This window comes from Molothrus aeneus, chromosome Z, assembly GCF_037042795.1.
Source record: "Molothrus aeneus isolate 106 chromosome Z, BPBGC_Maene_1.0, whole genome shotgun sequence".
Taxonomy (NCBI): Eukaryota; Metazoa; Chordata; class Aves; order Passeriformes; family Icteridae; genus Molothrus; species Molothrus aeneus.
Window position 1 is genome coordinate 36,672,772 of NC_089680.1, and position 25,136 is coordinate 36,697,907.

At 37.0% G+C, this 25,136-nt stretch overlaps 1 protein-coding gene across 2 annotated transcripts in view; it reads left to right on the forward strand.

Annotated features, from left to right (window-relative positions):
* PDE4D (phosphodiesterase 4D) overlaps positions 1-25,136 on the forward strand; it is a 350,395-nt gene that overhangs the window by 307,610 nt on the left and 17,649 nt on the right. The window lies entirely within an intron of this gene.

The following is a 25,136-nucleotide window of genomic DNA, read 5'->3' on the forward strand; positions in this document are numbered from 1 at the left end:
CAAAGTGCCATCACAATAGGCACCTACATCCAGAGGTGTGCTTCTGCCACAGAGTGCGCACTTCCTTCGCATCCTGGAAGCTGAGGATTTGCATTAGCTGGGAACTCTGTGATGGGATCTGCTATGGTCTGTATGTGCTTTGGTTTTGCATTTTGAAATTGAGTTTCCATATCTTTCATCCATAAGTAAAATTTCTTTCCTGATTTTGATTTTTATGAAATATGCAGGTACATTTCTGGAGTTAGTTTTTTTAAAGGTGAATTAATAAAAGTGCTGTATTACTTCAAAATTTATTTTTATATTTTTGGTCAACTGAGTACTTGAACAACAACATATACAATTAGAAATTATAAAGCTTTAATTACACAGGATAGTTTTGCTACAATTATGTCTACAAAGGCAGCTGATGATATTTTAGCATCTTTTAACCATTTCAGTTGTAGTTAGTATTTTAAGTTGGAAGATAGTTTTGACTCAGATTATGCTTTCTTAATACTCTGTCTTGCTTTGCCTGCTTTTACCAAGTATCTGCTCTTTGTTATTGACTGTTTTTAAGTTCCTGTTGAAGTGTGCCTGCATGTCAGATATGAAGTATTTGTACACTTGTGCACTTTAATCCCACAATGTAATATTTCCTGTACTTTTCTTGGCTTTACAGATGCTTAGCACCAATTTGATCTCTGTTTTAAGAGTTTCCTGCCTGGCATTTCGCTATTCTCAGAACTGCGTTTTCAGTCTTTATTGCAGCTGAAAGATCTTGTTACTCAGTACCTATTCTGTATGCATATGTAAGCTACAAAGTCAAGAGTTTCCAAGGTTGTTTCAGCACTGTTTAACCCTGAGACTTTGTTTCCAAAGGGAATGAGATCAGACTGACACAGGCAACCTGGTCTTTTCTTGCTAACAAGTCTGAACACCTGTCAATTTCCTGGCTAGTGATGTTTGTATAACCATTCTTTCACAAAATGCTGCATTTTCTTCAAGTATTTATTTCTAAACTCCCTATGATAGATAAGATATGCAGTGTCTTTGATTAACAGTGAGGGTAAGCTGTTTCTAGAATGAGGTAAAATTAATTGCAAATCAATGTTTTTAGGGTTTGCCAAGTATATTCAGATTTTTACAAAAAGAGGACATTTTAAAAATAAAATCTGACAACTGATTTGCATTTATAGGTAGACTCAGAGGTGCTGCTGAGTTTGAAACTATGTTTTGTTTGTACTTGTTTGAATAAGTAAGTATTTTCACTCTCTTTTTGGAAATCTAACTCCTTGTATACAAATTTGTGTCATCTTTCAGTGTTCATTTGGGAGGTTTTTGTTTTGGTTGGTAAGATAATTTAAAAAAAAATAAAGAACAGACAAAAACACCAAAAAAAATCCAAACCAAAAGCAACAACAAAGTGTAAATCTGTGCCACTAACAAGCATGTGAACAATCTTGAATATAAACCAGCAAGCCCATACCATAGTGTGAGAATAATTAATGCAGGAGGATTTTCATTTTGGGGTACAGCAGGTTATTCTGAAGAATAATTTCAATTCTTATTACTGAAACATACCCAGCATTTATACAATACCTCCTATTGTAATATAACTGCAAACTTCGACCTCTCAGTGAGGCATATAGATAAATTATACTGTTTTACCTTAGTGAGAAACTGAAGAAGAAAATCTTTGCTCAAGGCTGAGAACATGGACTTCAGTACAGAAGTGAACATGCAAAAGTACTTTGTTCTCTATCTGAAGAGTAGGTCCTGTAAAATCAGATGAGAAAGTCAGGAAAAGGAATGTTGGTGGTACAAAAGAACATAGTTTCTCACAGTGTTTCTCTCTTTCCTTTTGTCTGGCTCTCTCAAAGAACCAACCCACAAGACTGACTGATTTTTGGTGGGGTGTTTTTTCCCCCTGGACTTTCAGCTACTTCCCTTACTTATTTCTCTCCCCTTTATTTTATATGGAACATCATGTACATCAATATTAGTTTTCTTTATTTGTGTGAACAAATGCAAGACATAAGGGGCGGCATAAGAATTGAACTCTGCACTAGGTAAGAACTTCTGCCCATTGTGGAAAGACTGCCATAGTAGAGGAAAAAAAAAAACACCTGGGTGGGAGCAGTATTTAATGTCCTGAATGCTTGGAGTAATCCAGGGTGTGAGTCTTAACTCCAGTCCCCTTATGTGCAGTGAGTTGACAGTCTGAACTGTTGGCTTCATCTGTTTGGAATCCCTTTACTGTTGTAATGCTTGCGCAGGACTAGCATTAGCATATCCCAATCCAGGGATATTTATTTTGTTTACATGCCCCTCATGCTCAATTAGCAGTAGTCTATGACATGCCAGCTCACGGCTTTGGATGACGGAAAGTGGAGTGACGCAGATACATAAGAAGATCCTTCTTCTCCCTACTTAAAATTGATTAAAGCAGTAGTGACAGGGTGCTATCCACAACCTCTGGATGTGCCCCAGTATGTTGTGGGACTAAGTGTTACCCAAAAACTTTGAAAGCAGGCTGTAGGTCTGTTCTGTAGGAAGCCTGCTGTCATGCTTGGCTGCCTACATTTCATCAGTATGACTGAAATATCCAGATGATTTCCCATTTCCCAGCCATTCCCATGATACAAAGATTTCCAAATGCTTGCAGCTATTGCATATGAAGTAACTGATGGATGGATCTCTGGTGCACCCACAGGCATAGTTTGTAAATCAGTGTCATTTTGAAAGGACATGGTATGTATTTGTATGGTCACATGTGTTATGAATCTTACAGTACTTGGTGTTCACTTACATTGCTAGCTTCTGAAATGGGGTACTAGCAAGAGAAAACCAGCTTTTTAAAAGTGCAGGAAGGTTGTCATCTTTGTTCTCCTCTAGAAACCCTTTAAAGTTTTAAAAGGCTGCAAAGCAAACATATAAGAAGCACCTTAAATTTAGAAAATTGACTAAAATGTCTTTCATTTTTGGAGAACTGTCTGGTTTTCTTATCATGTAATCTTAATATTGCCTGATGTTAGTGGACTGTAGTATTGCTTTTTTCTGAGTAAAGCTTTCTTGAACAGATAAAATATAATTTTAGGAAATAGTTTACAAAGCTGGGTCATTTGAGATAGAATCCCAAGGCATAATTAGATATCATTATTTAACTGTTCAGATTTCCATATATCCCAACCCATATCACTTTTTGTTAAACTGAATTGTGAGTAATATCTCCTGAAAAATATGGGGTTTAGGAGGCTACTAACTTGCTGATTGTGATTTCTAACTTTAGATACAACTGCACTTTGATGCACATATAAAAGCAAATGATATTTTAAAATTTCCAAGTTGCAGTGATGATTTTTTTCTTTTTTTCTTTTTAATATTTTCTTTATTTTTTAATGAGTAGCATCCTGGGTTTTTTTTTTCCTTCTAAATAAGATTAAAGCAATATTTAATAGAATTTAAATTCTCTGGGAGAAGAACTGTCTTCTTCCAGTATGTAGTTTACCACTACCTAGTTTATGTATCTGAGAGTTATTCTGTGATAGACAACACACAAAGTAAAAATTCCAGTGATAAAGGTGAAGCAATTCCTCTCTGTTAGACAGCATTATTTGTAGATTAGTCAAACATGGAGGAGTATGTATAATGAAACTTGTTTGCAAAAGTGTATTTTCACTTCTGTAATCATGATTTTGCAAGCATCTCTTGTTGGGTGCTTTATGTGCCTAAGTATCTGAACTTAGACATGGGAAAAGTTTCAAACTGAGTCGTTTTTGTTTCAGCTTTAGCTCTACTGCAGATGATGTTTTTTGCAGGATTTGCTAATAACTGGTAAACAGCAAGAGTTTAGAAGACGTCAATCATAGGGCACTTCTTTCCCACTACAAGTGCAAATGAATACCCTTGTCCAGGAATCTCTTTTCGGTACTAGAGCTGAGAAAATTTTGGTTTCGTTTAGTCGGACCACGTTAACTACAAATCTACTTTTAAAGTATAGACTTTCTTATAATTTTCCAGGTTGTATACCAGTATGTGCAAATGCTTACAGATTAGAGTAGAAGTTATTTAGACAGTTACTAGTGCTATTCACTTTTTAAAAAAAATTTGAGATTTCTTTTGGTGATTTGAAAATACCCAAAGTATCAGTTTTATCAAACAGCTAATGTCCAAAGCCTACCCTAATGTAACACAGAACTTATATTTATAGTCCTGAACTTATCACCTACTATGTACATTGAAACAATAATCTTAATGATGCTTCATTTTAAAAAAATTACTTTCCTGTAAATATTTAATGTAAACCAAAATGATACCTGAAAGCAACTTGAAATCTGTTCAGTTACTCTTTTTTTTTTAACATTTCCTCCTCTGGTACTTTGAGCTGGTTTGTAATCACATTTTCTTAGTGCTAAAAAGTATTTTTCCTTTCATCTTTTCAGCACTAAAAAGCTCACAGAGGTAATGGGTGGCTGACTAACATAATATCTGGGGAAAGAGTGAGGCTAAATTTATTACTTAGGTCAAATAATAGACCATGTATAAACCCTAAAATGCTTCAGACAGAGGTGCTGTGTGACCTTCACTGTGTTTTCCCAGGAAAGCCCTGCTGCCAGCATTCCAGCATGACTCTTGCTGGGGTGAAAAAAGCAGGGCCAGAGCCCCTTGGCAGCTCTTACACAAAAGCCCCCACTGAATGGAGAAGCATTATTGTGTAACCCCAGGCTGACAGTAGCCCTCTGAGTTTACCCAGGCTCAGAATAAACGGAGCTGATGACAGACTGACTTCTGATTTAGTCCATCCATCTGTTTTATCATTGTCTTGTTCTGTGAAAAAGCTTAAGTGCTGTGGTGGCCAGTACTTTTGTATGGTCCTAGATAGGCTGTGTCTAGAACTAATCAACGTGACTGAGTCTTTTGTTAACAGGCTAGATTTTACCGTTGTCTTTTTTCTGTTCTTGCTTCCAGCTTTGGTGTTAGGTTCATGGCACAGTGAGGAGCTTGTCTTCAAAAATTACCTTTTGTATATAAAAGCATAATTTTTTTTCCAATGGTTTTTCCAAATGGGGAAGCTCAGCTGGAGTAAAATTGCCTCCCCTGTCATAGCCACTGGTTAAATTGGCCTGTTTCCAGTTAAGGGACAAGATAATATGTCATATCTACTTAACAGGATTTAAACATCGGTTATTCACTTAGGTTAGCTACTGCATTTAAAAAATAGGTGCTGGAAACATAGCACTAGAAAAAAAATTTGTTGCTTTCATGACTGAATATAGGGTTTCTTATATGGCAGTCCTCTTATATAATGTCTGGCAATGCCATTGCATTCGGCTGGCTGACATTATGGTTCAATTGGGTCTTAAATTCTCAGATCTCTATAAGAAAATCTGAGGATTTGATTAGCTCTTTAGAGTGCTGCTTGTGATTAAGATTGTGATTAAAGGGCAGCTGTTAGCCAGAAACTGCTTGTTCAATGCCATGTCAGGAAAGTTTTTTATTCATTAAAGATTTCAGTTTGTACAGTGACAAAATAAAGGTGTACTGATAAGTGGCAAGCCTCAATTTTAGTTAATGCACACTTGTGTGGCTTCCCCAGTTTCATTGTACTTTATAGCAAAAGAAAAGGGCAAGAGTATTGTGGAGGTAAGAAAGGACTAGTTTTCTAGGAAAACTGCTTGCTTTCCTTCCACTGAAGCCAGACTGAAAGAATCCTAAGTCCTCTGGGCTTGAGTGCAGTTCCCTGTACACAACTTTACTTGCTCTCATGTAAAACTTCTGATGCTTCTGGAGAGCAGCAGACTTACTCTGGGATAACTGCAGTGATGAGTGAGGTGTACATATATGTATACATTAAAATATAAAAGGAGACAGCACTTTCCTTGCTGTACTGTACAGGGATGTGCTGCAGTGAGATAAAGGGTGAAACTTGTCTTACTGCAGATGCTTCGCACCAGCCACTCTTTATCATTTATGGACACCTCCATCTTCTCAAAAACAAGTGGATGGAGTAGTGGTGCCACTTCAGCTGTGGCTGAATCTCTTCTTTACAAATCCTGATGCTTCCATAGGGGTTGTGGGGTTGCTGACAAATTAAAAAAATCATGAAACATAGTTTTTCTGCTAGGATAGTGAAATAAATGTGGTGAGTGAGGCTCAAGGCAACTGAACTGTAAGCAGCCCTTACTCCTTGTGCAGGTACATAATGGCAATCTCTGGCCTCCTCAGGCCAGGACAAGAAGGCAGTTGTGATTTCAAAACATCTTAAATCTGTGCTAGGGTCAGTCTCTTCCACATTTTTTGGGACTCTTTCCCCAAAAAGTTACCCAGCACAGGCTATCCAGTTCTGCACCAGTGGAAAGGATCCTGGAGTTCAGAGACATAACAGTTGATAGAAAGAACACTGGTAAGGCTCAAAACCAAGACAGGAGCTCACAGATTCAGTTTGTATGTTAAATTTTAGAGGAAAGATATGTTTTTGCATCTCTCATTCACTGCTTTTTGAAAGGTCCTGGGTGTAAGAGATGTGTAAAAGAGACATAATGTCTTTCAGAGGGTTGCTATTATTTAACACTTTGCAGCTTTTTAGCTGCTTCTAAGAATGCAGAGCTTCTTGGTCACTAATAACTTGATAATTTTTTCCATAAATATAAACAAATGGTCCATGCCAACATACAAACGGACCTTTTTCTGTAGCCTCTTTAATTATAGGAAATACCACAGTATGAAAGGTTCTTTCCTTTAGTATAATGGGACAGAAAAGAAAAAGGACAAAATGTTACAGAGTAAATAACTAAGGTGTAATATGGGAAAACTACATTATTTTCAACCACCATAATAACAGATTTTAAAATTATAAAATTTTTCCAGGAATTGAATTATTAGTTAAGATGCAGACATCACTGTGGCTTTTTTTTGTTTGTTTGTTTGTTTTGGTATATACAAAAACCATTTTTTTTCCAAAAACTCTTATTTGGAAAGGGTTTTCATGGGTACGCATATCTAATAACTTCCTCCTTAGTAATAAGGTGGTATTCATGACAACTGAAAGGTATAAGAAATATCTAAATACTTGTGACAGTATTTAAAGCCAAGAATGCTGTCACTGTATTCCTGGTAGGGTACTGCTTTAGTCAGGGTTAGACTGTAACATATGAAAAATTTAGGAAAGCAGTGGCCATCCTTTTTTTCTTTCCTAAGTCAATTTTGTGTTTCTAATAAGAGGCAGCTTCTACTATTATATGAAGTTTTGGTACAACAAATGTGGTATTTGCTGAAATTCACTTCAGACTTTGTCTCATAAAGACACTGTACTAAGAAATTGTTCTCCTGTTTCAGTTATATTTGTAGGGGTTTTGGTATCATCTGCTACAACTTTACATGTTTAGGAGACTCACCACAGGATTAAGTATATTGTAGATCGATATTTCCCCGTCTGTGATGGTTTGTTTGTTTATTTCCTTGTTTTTAACAAAGCATATTTCAGTAGAAATTGATCCCAGTTAACTCACAACCAGTCTCCATTTGAGCTGCAAAACTGAATCTAGGCAAGCTAAGGCATCATGGAAAGTGATCCTACTCATCCAGCCTTGAAACCATGTGAGCAGGGCAGTGGTCAGCACCTGCCTCTTGAGCTTGTTCACCTCTGAGCCGGTCAGAGGTGAACCTGCCCTGTGACTGCCCTGTTATGAGCCTGGTGGGCACAACGTGCTGCCATGGGGGGCTGCTGCTTCATCTGGGTCAACAGCCAAGGGGCACACTGCTGTGCTAGGGCAAGTTCAAGTTCTGCCTGTTGTTCTCTCTGTTTGCCTGCTCCCGGTGTTGAAAAGGAGCTGCACAGACAGCAGCACCATCTCCAGTCTCCAGCAGTGGAGCAGCACTGAATCAAGCTAATGTGCCAGGCCTGATTACCAGATTCTTTAGAAACAAAATTTAAACAGCTTGATGCTTTTATTAAGTTGTAGCCCACTAATATATGGCTGATGAAAATGAGCTGGTTGAATACTTGTGTAAGATCCTACAGCAAGACAATTACATCAACTAAACCTTCCACTCAGAATTGCTGCTGGTTTATGCAAAATGAAGTCAGTGTTAATTTTATTCTGGAATAAGTAGCCAAGCCTTACAGGAAATATGCATGGTTATCTTCAACCTCCTAACCATTCCACTACATCAGTCATATTACCCAGATGTGTAAGTCCAGGAGTATTTTTTGATGCATGTAAAGATGTGCGGTTTTTAATTGAATTTGTTTACATGATTATAGGACCTTTAAAAGCAGGCGTTAATATATTTAAACCAGGCTATCTGATTTGTGTTCAAGGCTGACTGTACAGCCTTAATGCAGTAGTTTTATCCAGGGTTACAGACAACATCACACTGCCAGCTGAGATGCTAATATTTTCATAAACATGATTTTTGTGATCCAGAATCAACTGTTATAACACAGAAGTCTTTTTCTAATGACCAAGAGTAAAATAAATAGCAATAAAGATGCTTTAGTTACCATTAAATCAAATTCTAAGAAGAGGACTCCAAACTGGGTAGGTAGAATTTTATAGTAAATACGGTTCTCTTGTTTTATACCAATATCTGTCAATAGATTCAGAACCCCTGCACCAGCTGGTGCTTAAAAAGTTATTTCAGTTGCAGGGACTAGATATGAAGATATTTTTTCCTACTCTCTCCCAGTGTAGTGGTTTATACTGAGCATTGTAAAATATAAATGGAAGGATTATTTTATGTAGAAACAGTGACTTTTCATAATATATTGTCCCCCACTTTGGTGCTTCAAAGGGTCATCGAAATGAAGAGCAATTTTTAATAAGTGAGGATGTGATTAATGTGTACTTGCTGACATAAGGAAGCAGTTGATTGTTTTCAGAGCTGATCAGAACAAAGGAAGGATAAACATCCTAGGTTTCCTTTAGTTTATGCTCTTCAGCAGTGTTTCTACAAACTTCATCCCTGGTACATGGAAAAAGTAGTTCAATTCTAATGAGTTGAAGGCACAGTAGAGCTTAGAGTAAGAAAAAAAGAAATAGCAGGATAGTGCTCCTTCACTAATAGAGTAAAAAACAGTTTATGTAACAGAAACAAATAAAAAGCAGGCTGCTGGATTGACACTGTGGACCTGAGCATCTTCAAGTATGTTTTAATGAAAAATTGCCAAGATAGACTACAAACCAGACTTTTTTTACACGTGTAATAATGTTTTGAGTAGTTTGTGTGTTTGCTAAATTTTATTGGCACTGTGATAAGTAATGACAAATATAAGGAACATTTGAATTTGTATTTTTAATGATTTGATAACTTAAAAAAAAAAATAAAATTGCTCTTTGTTTCTGTACATGATTATGTAGGTGTCCTGCTGCTAGTTTTACATGTGGTTGATGTTGTCGAGTATGTCAGCAATAGTGTGATTCTTGGCTACTGTTGGTAAGCTTTGTGACCACAATAGTGGCATGGGTGAATTTGTTACCTCCTGTACAGTGGGGACACCCTGATACCTTAAAAATTATGCATGGGTAGTATGAGAGTCTCCAACACTTTAGTTTTGGCTGTGCTTTATCCATGCACAAAAGGACTTTCTCTACAACTACACAGGAAGCAATGTTTTCAGTTTTGTAGCAGAAATGAGTGAATAAAATAATTATATTTGAAGGTTAATCTTCAGCATGTTTGTAAGGATGTTTCTTTACTGAGATCTTGTTATTTGAATTAAACTGCTCACTTCTCTGAAGTTTAATAGCAGCATCTCAGAACCAGGGGAACCAACAGACCTTGCAAAATGCAGTGTTTATTTTGCTTTCTAAACCTGTAGTTATGAGGAATTCTTCCCTCTTAGCCTTAGCCCCCGTTCGGCTTCTGCTGCCACAGAGAACTGGAGATTAAAAGTACTTCTGCAGCCTGACCTGGATGCATTTTTTGCCTGAGATGTAACGCGTGTCGAAGCAGACCTTGTGTTTGGTGTTGCAGGGAGAGTGCTCCGATTGTTCTGCATTTCTGCCCTCTGCTGCTTGCTGATCTCCTGGGCAGAGGGTGCCGGCTCCTGCTGCTGCTGCTGCTGCTGCTGCTGCTGCTGCTGGTGCTGCTGCTGCTGCTGCTGTGAATGCTCGCCCTGCTGATCCAGGCACCAGGATAGGAACCTCCTGGGCCTGTCCTAAGCAAACAGGTCCGGGGCAAAAAGTGCAAGCCTGGCCTATGCCGTGGGCAAAGCAACAAGCAGAGATGAGGGTGTCATTTTGTAGTAAATGTAGGTGTGGTGTCTCAGCAAGAAGCCAGAAAGCGTCCTTGATGCCTTTGCAAAACTATTCTGTGTGTATGTCTGAGTCTTTCTGTTATGCACTGCTTGCAGGAAAACAGCTTTAAAAAACAAAACAAAACAAAAAAAGAAATTAAATCTGTAAGAATGCCTTTAAATTACTTATTTTTTTAGTTGCAATGTAAGTTTCAGGTGGAGAACTTATAAGCTTGTTTAGTCCTAGAGGTCTTAAAGTCATGAATTTTTTGACGAATTACTGAATATCTGTTTGGTTACATAAACTTTAAAGCCCAACACACAGACTTCTCAGTGAAATGACTGCATTTTCCTGTACTCTAAGCATGGGCAAAGTTTTGCGTGCCTGAATATTGGACCCAGGTAAGATTGCATTTTGAAATTTGGTAGTTTCCCCCCCCCCTTTCTTATCATCAGTAAAAACTGATGTGCATCTTCTAGCTGGGATGGATTTTCTGCAGCTCTTTTTGATTGTTGCTGAAAAGGTTTCAGGATGAAGCAATTTTTGATACTTTTGATAGTTTTGGTAGTCAGAGCTTGCCATTTCTAGCACAGCTTTCTGTACATACATTTATTTTAAAATTGCGGTAGATAAATTTTAAATACAAGATGATAAAGTGCTCTAAAAATTTGTGCAAAAACAAATATTGGCATTTGGAAGCTAAAACAATTTTTTTTTTGTGGTTAGGAATATACATCTGTAATTTGATCTTTTTTCTCAGGCCTGTGAAAGATAGATAGGTTATAGGAATGATAATACAAAATAAAACTGTGCTGTTGGGATAAAATAAATCTGCAGGAAGAAAAATTGTTTGATAACTATGTTGTGGTGTTTTGTCTTTTCAGCTAGATACTATTCCTGTGCTCATGTGTCTTTTAGATTGTATAGATGTGGTGTAAATAAAAGCATGCTGATGTACGTAGGCAGTTTTGGTTTGTTCTTGAAATTGTTATCAGAGCTTGAAAAATGTCCACATTGTAGAAAACTAAAGTTGCCTTACTGTTTAGAGGCAGAATGAGAGGACAGATGTTGAGTTTTAAATCTTATTACAACCTGTCATTTCAATAATGTGGCTAAGTAGGGAACCCTGTCTTAATTACTCTTGAGGGAAGAGTTATATGGGTTTTTTTGTTTTCTTTCTTTGTTTCCTTCTACTGTGTCTTGGCTATTGTGAAATAGCATGCTGTACACAAATCTTTGTGTTCTCCAGCATCTCTTTTCACCCCCACATCCTGCCCAGCAGTGATGTCTCACCTTTGGGTGTCGCACATAATTTTGTTGAATGGTGAGAGTCACACTGACCTGTACTGTGTCTGCTGATTGTTGCTGATGGACTCATAGGCAGCAGCACTGGAAGGGATAAGATCCATTTTGACTTGTACTTCTTCTACCAGACTACCAGGAGTCTCTGAGAAGTCTGTTTTCAGACTTGGACAAATTGTACTGCTTTGCTTCATAATGGTCCTTTTTCTTTCATAAAATTTTCTAATCAAGACCTGGGACTTTAACTGGTATTAGGAACTTATACTAATATTTTAATATGAGGTGACTAATAGAGTGGTGCACTAGACATTAGCCAAGGCAAATCCTCATTTTCGTCAGGAAAAGTATGTGTTGTGCTTACACCAGATTGGGTTATATCGGGAATTCTCACCACTTAATGCTCAGAAAAAACAGTCTAAAAATGAGAAACACTTTGTTTTTAAAAGTGAGGATTATGATTTTTACATGTGTTGCAGTAGATTAAGAAATAATTAACAATATAGTCATATCTTGTGAAGTGAGTATGAAAATTAAACATTCACTGAAGTTATCAAATATTGCATCTCATTTTGAATGGAATTTGCCTTAGATGAGACATAAACTCCTGGCTAACTTTACAGTTTTGCATGGATGAACTGCATTTATTACATGGTTTCAGGTTGTTTTCTCTGGTTTGGAGATTGAACATAAGATGGCATTGGACAGGAATGGGCAGGACTGACGTAGCAGGATATCACTCCTGTTGTCTGAGACGTTTGAACACTTTGTGTGAATTCAACTAGCTGGAGCTAGTGGGAGTCTTTATATTTATTTCATCAGGCTGGGAATGGAGCCCAAAGCTGGTTTTATTTGTCATTGTTGTCACTTTGATAAAGAGCTGATAGAATCAGCTGTTACACAGGAGCTTCTTTGGAAGACTGGAGAAAGCTTATTTAGACATGTACTGTGAGCATTTTTAATGTTTCCATCCTCGTCAGGGCAAAACTGGGCTTCTGTATGTGTGCCCATGTAATTGGATAGGCTGATGTCTTTCTACATCTACCAAGATCTTTCCAGTGTTTCGTGTGCTGCTCAGAGCTTTTTGAGCCGCTCCAAATATTGTATGTAAATGGGCAAAAAAGCAGACAAAGTTTCCCAGGTTGTTTTTTTTTTTTTTTTAACAAATGAAAATGTGAGCCAAAGATGATGATGCCATACCTATTTAGCCCTTGTTGGTTTTGTGTGATTTTAAGATGTTTTTCAAATGAGGGATGATTTTTATAGAGACATAAGAGTATCTATCTAAGAGGACTGAAATATGAAAAATGCATTGATTCCTGTTAAAATACCTAATAATAATGAAAGATTAATATAAAATCTTTTACTTGAATAATGTCTGTGCATTTTGTATCCATATTGCAAGTCCATCAGAGAATATAGCTCAATCTAATGTTATATTTCACTTAGTGGAGCCTAATCAGTTTTCAGTATGCAATGTTACTTTCATGTTTTTTAATCTACTTTTCACTTCAAATTTTATATGAATGATGAGATTCATTAGCTTAATGTTCAGAAACGAAGATCGTTTATGGGTTATCATTGTTAAAAAGAGGTTTAATTTTAAATTAGGTTTTCTTTAAGGGTTTTCTGTGCTATGTAAGTTCATAAGTGAACTAAATTATCAAAGCTAAAGTATATTAATTTGTTATGAATATACTTTTAATGATTGTTAAGTACAAAATATTAACTGATTATAAACCATGCATAAAAGCAGTGTTAGCAAAAGGGGATTGTATGGTGTTACAGTACATAGTGGAAACTGCTAAATACAAGCCACATTGGAGTATTTTAAAAGAAGATATTGATTTAATGATCAAACTGTTTACTTGGAAATATGGATTTATTGTCAAACTGAGATTTCTCAGGAGCAGCACTAATTCTTGTAGAAAAGTTAGCATAAAAGCATTTTCTACTTTTGAACAGTCAGTCTTGAGTAACATTAAAATATTGAAAAACATCTCCTGTAGGATGACTAAACGGTTGCCCCTCACCTAAAATCCATTTCTACAATGTTAATGAGAAATGTGTACATTTATACTCATCTGTGTGACTTGAGATAGTCATGGTGCTTGCTTTGGTGTTAGATTAGCTTCACAAAAAGAAGAGAAATTCATGCAGGTAAGAGGACTCCTACAAAATTTCTACTGTTGTGATAACTGTGTTGGAGACTGATAGATGTAGAGGTGGTGTGAGTTGTAGCTCTCTTAGCTAAAACCTGGTGCAAAAATGGCTGTATTTGGAAGGGCTTCCGGCTGTAGCCTGTGGACTCAGAGCTGGCGAGGTTTGAGCCTTGTAGCACAAGAATGGTTCTGGGTTAATACCTCTGTCTCACAACAACCTACACTGTGGAGTAGGAAGGAGCAAAATGCTGTTGGGGATGGAGTGATGCAGGTCTGCATTCGTGGAAGAACCTCAAAATGGGACAGGGTGACATGGGACAATGAGGAGTGTTCACCGCCAGGCGTGGGCACGTCGCTTGCCCTTATCAGTACTTGGCCAACGTCTCCCAGCATGGCCTGGTGTGAACCTGATAAGCCCTGGCTGTGTGTGAGCTCATCCGTGGCTGATGAACTGAGCACCAGGCCATGGAGCAGAGCTGGTCCACATGATGGGAATGCAGCAGCACCCAGCGTGCACTATCAGCACCACGCGAGAGGCAGGGACCCTAAATGTGCTCGGTTTCTGTGTGCAGCACAAGGGACAAATCATTGTATCTATAGGCAAGGAGTAAGGAAACATACCACAAGCTGCCTCACGCAAATACTGAGACTTCTTGTAAGAGGGATTTAAATCACAGATGTAATAAGCATGCTGTCCAGGAAACTACAGAGCTGCCTTTGGCCTGGTCATGTTATCATGTCTCCATCTCCCTCACGTGGAGCCATAAACCCAACCTCACAGTATACCCGAATGTGGGACTGGAAACCACTTAGGTTTTGTGATTACTTGCTTAATTTGACCTAGAGGCATTCAGGTGAAATGCTCTCTTACACAGAAAAATAAGCATGAAATTTTGTTTCGTTTTCCTATAAGCATGAGATAAGGGTGTAATGGATGAGACTAGTTGTTTCTCTTGTTCCAGATGAATAGATGTTCATTATTTTGTGAAGCTCTGTAGCTGTGGAGCATATTTCTAACATTTAAATAAATAATAAAATGAAAGGTATGAAGGACACTTTGAAATGAGTATTATCACTTCCTCGAAAGAACAATGATGCTATCACATGCACCTTAATAAGAAATACAACAGCCATGGTTTAATAAGAACTGGAGTGTGAACCAACAAAATTGCATGAAACAACTTGCAGTTTGCTTTCAAAATGTTGGTATCTGCAGTGTGTGATTTATGGGCATTTGCTAAGGCATGTTTATCAGAGCTGTATTGAGCTTGTTGCAGTGTTAGTAATCACTTCATATTCCACAAATCTCTGGTTTTGTCAGTGGAATCTTTTTTTTTTTCTTCTTTCACAGCTGTACAAAGATGGATGAAAAACTCATTTCTTTTAGCATGAAATTACAACCATTCAGCAGTATTTCTGATGAACTGTTAAAGCTTGACTTTGGCAAGGTCTGCAGTAGGAACACATCATTAAAATAAGAATGCCATGTTACAGAAGTAAGATTAGTCCAGCAATACCTGTAAAAAACTGAGGTTTGTTCTTACATAGCAAACTAGCTTTCTGTAAGAAATAGGAATCCTAGTAAAGCTTAGTTTGTACTGGTATAGATGTATCAGTCTTAGGATAAGTATGCCATTGCAGCTATCTGAATTATTACACCTCTTTGCGCTTTTCCTACATATAGCTATCTGCAAAAATGCATAATGTGGGTATAAACTTCTTTCATGGCTATGCTATCGTAAATACTTACAGGGTGCTTATTTACTTGCAAGGTGCATCTACATAAAAAAAATAGAAGTAAGGTTTTCATACAGTTCTGCATTTTTAGGGTCATTGATATGTCAGTTGCCAATATTCTGTCAGAGCAATAACCACCTGAACTATTTGTTACTGATATCTGCCTCCTCAAACCTGCTGTCATAACTGCAGCTGTTGTCATACCCTGGTCGACCTTTCTCTGATCTAAATTAGCTTTTAACAGTAGCCTCTCTGTAATTTACATAGTTTTGATAGGATCATATTCAGGGGAAAATAAATACAAAGCATGATATTGTAAAAATATTAAGATTTGTTGAAATTAAACTCCATATAGCGTGAGCTGTTTTTTAGAGACTATTACATACATATGTACTCTGTAATTATGTGGAAAACTTTGAAGAGAATGATTAGTATATATTGTGTCTTAAAGGATTGACAGTGGTCCCCAAAATAAGAGTTGAAATAGGTGCTCTTTCTGTTGCCTGTGCAATTGCTCATGAGTGTCTATTGAAAATGCTGCAGCTGTAGAGAATACCTGTAAAGACCCTGCTCTGGTATGGTTGAAAATTAGTGAACCGTGTTGTGACATTTATGACCTGAAAAATGCTTCGTGTTCCTGTATGTTCATAGCTAATGCTTTTACTATCACTAGAGGGCAGTAAATACAAACACTGAATTACGTATCTTATCAGACTGTATTAACTTTTTTCTTTTTTTGTTAAATTTAAATAATAAGGGACTCTTTATTAAACACCTTAGCTCATGGGTTTTACTACATATTTCCCCTAAAGTAGTTCAAAGAAACGTTGTCATCTCAGTTTGTTTAACAACAAAAAATTCTTGTATTTTATTCATAAGAATTATATATTCCAAATAAAAATATCTGAAAAATGAAACTACACAGGCTAGTGCATAATTTTTAACAAATTTAATTCTGACAGGCCAAAAGCTTCCAAGAAACCTTTTTAAAGCAGTATAATTGTGCTGCAGTTAGCACACTTAAAACTTCCTTCAAAAGAACTGGAGATATGTTCCGCTTACAGTCATCAGTTCTCAGCCACCAGTGAAGTTCATCTCTTTTTGATATCAGCATGAGATCCAGCTTTTTCTGTGTCCCCACAGCTCACTTAGTGTGTGGCAGCTGGTTGTCACAGTTGAAACAACTTCTCATATTTGTAAAATTACTATGTTTGGGACTTTTCACTTAAATCCTACAGTTTCTCTCCTAGCCTGGATTCTTATGTGGAACCCTGAGAATTTTGGTGAAGCTGCTAGATTCAGTATAGTTTTCTTGTCTCTGGCTGTCCTGCTGCTTCCTCTAGTCCAGCTCTGGGTTTTGGCTGAGTCCATCCACATGCTCTTTCTTGCTGGATGAAATGACCATTCTTTTCTGCTGTGGTCTTCCAGCACTGAGTAGACTCTCCATTTTGTGGGGAAGCTTTGGTGGTGTACATACCAGCACAAGTCACAGATGGAGCTGGCTAAAGCTGTGAAAACAGTGCTGCATTTGTGACGAGTAGGAGCTAGATTTGACACCGGTGATTATTTCTGTTCTCTGATGTGTGAAGGTCAGTCTAAAAATCATAGAATCATAGAAATGTTTGCATTGGAAGAGATCTTAGAGATTATCTAGTTCTAACCACCTGCCACAGACCTTTTTCATGTTTTCAAAGGTTCATAAATTGGCTTATGAGATTTGTTCGGGCTATCTGTTCTTGTTTATAGTGCATAAAACCTTGAAAACTAAAACTGGTGATATGCTCAGATGTCTACTTCTTTGCTTTACTTTCTGCTGCTTACTAGACAAGATGCACTATATCCAGCACACTTGTATTCAGAATTGATTCTCAGACATCTCTCAAAATGCTCTTAATGCAATTTCATAGTCAATCCAAGGGGTTGCATTTGAGAGCACTGCTCTTCTCTCAAAGCTAAGTACATTTTTATATTACCCATCACTTTTCTGTAGAAGGAATGACCAAGGTGGTAAGTCTCCCATGTGACAGTTCATAAAAGTACTGCAACTGAATCAGAAAATCAGAGAATAAGGTTGAAAGTGACCCCAGTGGGTCATCTGGTCCCACCTTGTTGCTCAAATAGGACCATCCTGGAGCACATTGCATGGGATTGAGTCCAGATGGTGCTTGAATATATCCAGTGAGAGAGAATAAACAGCCTCTCTGGCAATCTGTTCCAGTGCAGTCACCCACATAGTAAGTTTCTTCCTCATGTTCAGGGGGAACTTTCTGTGCATCAGTTTCTGCTCATTGTCTCTTGTACTATTGCTTGGCACCACTGAGAAGAGCCTGGTCCAGCCTTTTAACATCCTCTCTTCAGATACTGTATACATTGATAAGATTCTGTCTCAGACTTTTCTTCTTGAAGCTGAACATGCGCAGGTCCCTCAGCCTTTCATTGTAAAAGAGATGATCCAGCCCCCAAATCATCTTTGCTCCCCTCTTCCAGAATTGTTCCAGGAGTCCCATGTCTCTCTTGTCCTGAGGAGCCCAGAACTGGACACAGCACTCCAGGTGAGGGGCTGAGTAGAGGGGCAGGATCACCCTCTGCAACCTGCTGGCAATGTTCTTCCTACTACACCCAAGGTACCACTGACCTTCCCTATGTCATCTTGTAGTGTGTGTTGGTTTCAGCCCAGTTGGTTTGAAGCAGTTTTAGCTGCCTTTCGCTGCTTCTTGTTGCTTCTTTGGTGCTAGAGAATCAGGTCCGGTGTGCTGTGTTTTCTTATTTTCATGATTCTCCACAGCAGCTGTGGGATTGTAATTTAAATAGACTGAGGTTTTTCTTTTATTACAGAAGGTTTTCTCTGTCACATTAATAATTATTAATTAATTAATAATTATTAATAATAATTAATAATAAAATAATAATTAATAATTAATAATCACGTTAGCAAGGTTTTTTTCCTACACAATGTACATAATAGAAATTAGGAAAAGATACACTAAAGCTGTGTGCACTGTTCCATTACGTGTGTTGCAAGAATAAGAGGCTTAGAACCTCTCTTTTTATTTAGAGTCACAGAAGACACAGATTTTTGGGGGTGACAGTATCTATCGCTATGAAATGCCCTGTTGTGACTTTACATACTCTTCAGGGTTCCTGCCTTCTTCAGTGAAGTTCACCTAGTCATGAACCATGTTCCTTATTGATGGTATCCTTGCAGATATTAAATTCCCTGAACTGTATGTAGTTTTCCCCTTAAATTCCCTGAACTGTAGTTTACATGAATGATGTTAACATTCTAAACAAGCAAGGCGGCTGGTGGTGACTTTCACATCCTCACAGTTTATCCCATGAAACCACTCCTTCTCCCAGCTGTTTCTGTTCTCAGGAAATTTTCACTCTGGAAATCTTCACGGTAGTCATGTAATTGCAGATCATCAATGAAGATATTTAGTACCATGAAACAGTTTCAAGTTGTGCAAAACCTTACTTAAAACAGTCCCATTAGATGAAGACAGCCTGTTTATGACCATTAGGACAGAGTCTGTAACAGATTCTTAGGCCACTCAATGTTGAGAGTGGTGCAGAATATTTTACAGTTATAAATCAAATGCTCTATGACAGTACAAGAATATTACATGTTTAAACATATAACTGATACTGACTGGCATTAATTACTCTTTTATGTCTCACTTCCTTATTGAGCAAAACCAGGAATAAGTGCTTATCAGCATTTCTGCCATTATACCCAGGACTGGGTTTTCATGAAGTGATCTGAACCTACCTATCCATCCTGCTTGGGAATTTTAAGTAGCAAAAATTAACATTTTTAAAGTCTTTAAAAGTATGCTAAAACTGAACATGGCAGCTCCTGGGATCTCTGCCACCTTTTTTTATTACTTCTTTGGAGAAAGTTGTCCAGAATCATTGATTAAATAATAGCTAACATTTGCTAAGGGTGTTAAGGGACTTCATCATCTTTGAGTCTTTCAAGGTCATTGTCTTGATTCTTTCAGAACACATAACAGTGCTCATTAAAAACTTCCTTTTTTTTTTTCTCTGAATTATTTTATTACGTACTTACTATAATTTCAAATTACACCTTTCCCATTTCCATATACTTTGATTGATTGGAACCATTGTAGAAAATGTCATTATGTCCTTCCTCCCCCATATTTTATCTTCATGGATGTATATTTGTATGAAAAACAAGAATCCCTAAATTTTGTTTTTCTTATCTTGAATTCCTCTAGGTATTTAGTTAGTGGCAGCTATTTGCCATGCATTCATCTATCCACCATAACCTCCTCTAAAGCTAGTTATCCAATGATTGTAACCTGGGAATTCAGGAGGAAAATGAACCATAGCCATTCTTATAAATAAGAGCTGGTGTGAATTTCCTGACTCTCCACATCTGAGATCATGTTGCCAAAGTCAGGAGGCATGCTTTCTAAATCAGTGAAGTCATACAATTCAATTCTATTACAGCAATCATTAATTTTATGAGGTTGAGACTATGAGTCTTGAAAAAATAATACATGTCAGTAATAAGCAGTGCGTATCAGGTGTAATTGCCTATTATCAGTATAGTTAATATGGAGCTAGAGTGAATTGATGTAACATATATTTACATTGGAGGAAAATGGTTTTACCTGGTTTTATATCAAAGTGACCTAGCTAATAACTTGATAAACACCATTCTTCAATAAATTCCACCAACTGTTACTCAGTAATTCTTATAGATGTATCTTTGTCTCCTACGTTAGTGGGAAAGAAAAAGAAAATTGATGACTTTTTAATACATGCTCAACAGCTGGTGTAATTTACATACCAGCCATTTTAAATAGTTCTTATCTGAATCAAGTTCTTTTGGGAACAATTCTTTGGGAAGAGTTGTTAATATTTCATGAGGAAGCAGCTTTTAGTAGCAAAGTTAGAAAAAAATATTTAAGACTTGACTTTCTCGTGTCTTCTCATACAACCTATTGCAACCAAAACCCACATGCTTCATTCCTAAAGTAGCCAAAAGTTAATTTACCATTTTCTAAGTCATGCTTGAAATTGTTTCCTGAAGAAAGGCATCATTTTTCCACTTCTGTGTTGATGCTGGGTAGGTGGCAGCAGTGCTCTCTTGTGCATGATAGGAAGACAATGAAACACAGATGTAGAGAAGCTCTATATTCAGCATTACGAAGCTGAGCTGGAACAATCAGGAGAAATATTTTCTAAAAGATTCTTTTGACGTCTTTAATATCTTGCTGAGTGTCTAGTAACCCCAGGTCTGTTTTCAAAACTTAATTGTTTTATAAACATCTAGCTTCATCAATCCAGACCAAGTATAACTGTGCATATTAAAATGTGCCAGAAATGTTTTTTATTATCTATTTTAAGGCAAACAGTATGCCTTCCACAAGAAAATACTTTAAGTACTGATGATCTGTTGATTGTATTCAGTTGTCCTACTGCTCTAGGCTTCTCTGCTGTAAGGGAGAGATTTGTTTATATAATATTTTGCCCTATTGATCTTTACAGGTTCAATTCTTTTTGAAGCACTTAGTGTTGCTGACTACTTCAGCCAAAACCTCTCTTATGACCATTCTCAGTCAGCATCTTCCAGTGAATCAGCAGTGTGGGATTAGGCTGAACACTGCACCTCATTCAGCTTGTTCTTAGGCATTTGCCCATTGTCACTCTTTCTTTCTTTTGACACAACAAAGACTGAAATTTGCTGCAGTAGTGCATGTGCCTTGCACAGAGTGAAGCAAGATAATCAGAGAACCATAGAATGGCTTGGGTTGGAAGGGACTTTAAAGATCATCTAGCTCCAACCCCCCCTGCCGTGGGCATAATGTATTCCTCCTTTCAAGTTTTGGTCTCTGAGTGGCAGATGGTGGGATCTTTTATTTAACGCTTGAGTCAGCTCACTGACATACTCCACTTTCAATCAATCCCTTCTTTTTTTCAATGATGTATAGCTGTAATTGATTATAATAATCTGCTGAGGCAGAAAGAGCAGAAGTTGAATAAATACAGTGAGAATTTGAGGACTCTTATTATCTCACTTACATCTCCATGGAAGCTTAACATTTACTGGGAACTGTAAGACACATGACTTGCTTTTGCTTAATAGTAACTGCATTTACCTTTTTAAATAAAAAAGCATTAGCAGTCTGGCCCAATAGTCTGAGGTGGATAACTTTTTAATGTAGATGACATAAAAGCCAAAAAAATTAATGGTTAAAGTACATCATAAACTACTCAAGAAATGAGACAGATCTATTTATGTTGGGTTTCTTTCACATAAAAAACACCTCAAACTATATTTTTCTTCCATATGAAAAAGTAATCCCACTAGGCGATCTAGACAGATGTATGCACATTACTAATTTTGACTGCTTGGATGGCGTGTCCATTGAAAACGGGTTAATGCTGCTGAAGTGATGAGACTTTAGCCCAATTATTTTTGAATGGCATGTGAATGCTGCAGGCAGGGATGCCATTAGAAAAGGGCATTTGCTGTCAGGGAGGGGGAAAAAAAGGGAAGAGAAAAGAAGAAAAGAAGAAGTATCCCATGCCCAGGAGAGTCCCCAGAATCAGCCAATGAGAAATTACGGTACATCATGATACCAGCCCTGTGGATTTATATCTTTTAGGATGACACACTATTGGCTGCTAGTATGGCTCTATGGGAGGGATCGCTGCCACTGTCTGTGGCTTCCTCTTCAGGTCCTTATTTGGTAGCTGTTGATAGAGCAAGTCTTTGAGCAGCTGAGCATCTTGACATACATTATTCATTAAATCCTGGTGTTCAGGAAATATGCATATCCCTAGCTCTTCAGAAATTTCTTCAGCTTGTACAAAATGTGTCTTCAACGTTGCCTCTGAATGCTTGGAGTTTCACAAATGGCATTTATACAATCGGAAGACCACAGGGTTGGATTTCACTTCAGTATGCCTCCTGAACACACAGTCACTGAGAACCTGAAGACCAGCAAAAAGAATTAGGAGAGGAAAGACGGAATCTTTATTCTTGGAAGTCTTTTGCAGTGTCAGATAGCAAAGAACTGATAGCTTAGATTGGTAGTATAGAAAAAAATCGAAAATGCCTGAGGCAAACTATTTACTCTCAGTTTCTTGGGGCTACATAAAGGTAGGATTTTGTTTTACCTTTTAAGAACTTTGATTTATGGTGCATGATTGCATGATCACTGAATAGTGTGAGGATTTTTGGGTGATATGATTATGAATAATTTGAAGTGAAAAATCAGACAACAAGCCTTTGTTCAGCAAGAAGAATGAACTGCACAGTATAGTCTTAGAAACTGTGTTGGGACTTTTAAAATAATATTACTTCAGTGAATGATTAGACCAAGTCTAAAGCCAAAGAAATTCAGAACAATTTTATGTTCTTTCAGAAAAAGGTTGCTACAAAACTGTATTTCTAGCCACTAAAAGGTTTTAAAAAACTCCAAATACCAAAAACAGAGATACTATACAATAGAAGAGAGCATGAGTTAAGAAGCTGAGGATAATAGGTGGATGCATGACTCATACTGGTTTTAATAGCTGAAGAAAGGTGAAATTATGAACACTGTGTTTCAACAGCATTTTTGGTAGCCTCTGTGAGTGTGACAGCTTATTGATTAAAACCTTGGAAATTGCCATCTTTTAATCCTGATCTATATTGTTACATGGGGCAGTGTGAACTAGCTTGAAATAGCAATACTGCTAGAAAATGGAATTAAATAAGATTTATCTCTTTTATGGAAAAGTTTTGCATCAAGGAGTTAAATCAGTATGCCTGTCAACGCACAGAACTGAAATCCACTTAATAGAAAAGAACATCTGAGCTTTGGTTTATCCCTAAAAAATTATGTTTGTACTTAAGAAAAATGCTGCTGCTTGTATACTTTTATAATTGTTATCGAGTGTGTAAAAAAAAAATATTATCCTCTGCTTGACATACCATACATGTGCAAATAATCCTGCTTTAAAGAAATTCTGATTTCTCCTGAACTAAATAAAGCATATGTTGAATTAAATGACTAAGAATAGCACAAGCATTATATTTGCACAATTGAATTTCTTTTATTAATACCTACTTTTACAATAGATGTATGTCTTTTAAAATAGAAGTGTCTATTTCTAAATAGAAATGTCTTTTAAAATAGCTTGGTTATGTCAAATTATGAGTATTTTCAGCTAATGCTGAATTGTTACAATATATTATCAAGGATTTTGATCAGTCATCTGTGAAGAAATTCATCCCATTATTCTAGCTAGGTAAATTACTTTCTTGTTTGCCAAAGCAATAAGATGAAATTACTTTGCATTTCAGCTAAAAATAATTTATTGTAATTTACTAGAAAGTATTTCCTGCATTTCTAGGCTGTTGTCATGTTCCTCTTGCTAAATCAGAAAAATTCAATCACCAATTTAAAAGAAATTAAAGTTCACTCTTACTGTTTAGCCTTTAGAATTCATAGACTTTTTTTTCTAATTGAAATTTAGCAGAGACAGTGGTGTAATTGAGTACACATGGGGAAAAAATGTTCTTTGTATAGAGAGTGTCCTATACTGTCTACAGACAATGATTTTAGTTAGGAAGCTAAGTCGTCCGTGAGCACAATTTTATTACAGCGCTTTTTGAGAGAAAAAAAATGTGACAAGAAGCAAAGACATTCTGTTTTTTGTGACATTCCAAGCAATTATGGATTAATAATTGCAATAAATTCAGAATTTATGAGATTCTGAAGATTGAAATACCTTATTCCCAGATTGTAGTACATTATAAGATGTATCTTATTGTTTGTAATATAAGATATAAGACTGTATATGTTTCTATCCCTTATTATGTACATATTTCTGTGTGCTTCAGGCTGTACTTTATCTCCTGTGAATTATATTTTGGAAAATAGGAATGCTTACCCTTGGTTTTTTTTGAGTATCTTTTACTGAAAAATATGAGCACTACTATCATAAGGACAGCCTTAGAGATATCTGCCTTTCTGTAGCTTATTATAAATACCAGTGCCTGTCCTTGATACTAATTAAACCCATGGGCTTTCAACACAAACCTTTAGCTATTAAGAATGCTGTTAATGTATCCAGAATGCTGCTAAAAATCAAAGATGGTTTTGCATCGATAAGCACTACAGACAGAAGCCTTATGTTAATTTGTAAGGCTGACTTATTTAAAATTCCTTGTTATATTGCAGAATACAAGCTCTTCAAATCTAGTAATACAGTTTATTCATTTTGAGATACAAGCATATTTTAAAAATAGCATTGGTAGGTATTTCAGAAACAAAACATAGTCATGTAAGTTGAATGTTCCAAGTATTAGTAGTATGTTCCATGGATGTATTCTATTTCATGTAAGTTTTTAGAAATGTTACCTAGAAAAGAAGCAGCCACAAAGGCTGAAACTGGGATCTTTGCCCTACTGGTTTGGGAGCTAGTGCTATGACAGTCCCCTGTCACTTCTGAGCATTTTTATTCCAGCCTCCTCTGGACTTGGAACTTGATAAATGCTCAAACTGAAGGCCAGGCAGGACTGGGCTTTTTGGTCCATGTTTCACCTACAGCATTGGTGCCAAAGGCTGTGTTGGAGGCAGCCTCTTTACAGTCCCCTTCTCTGCAGGAACAGAAAGCCTGTGTGGAAGAAACCCTGCTACTGCAGGGAGTCTTCAGCAAGAGTGGTTCTGTGTGCTTCCTCTCCACACAACTAGCTGCT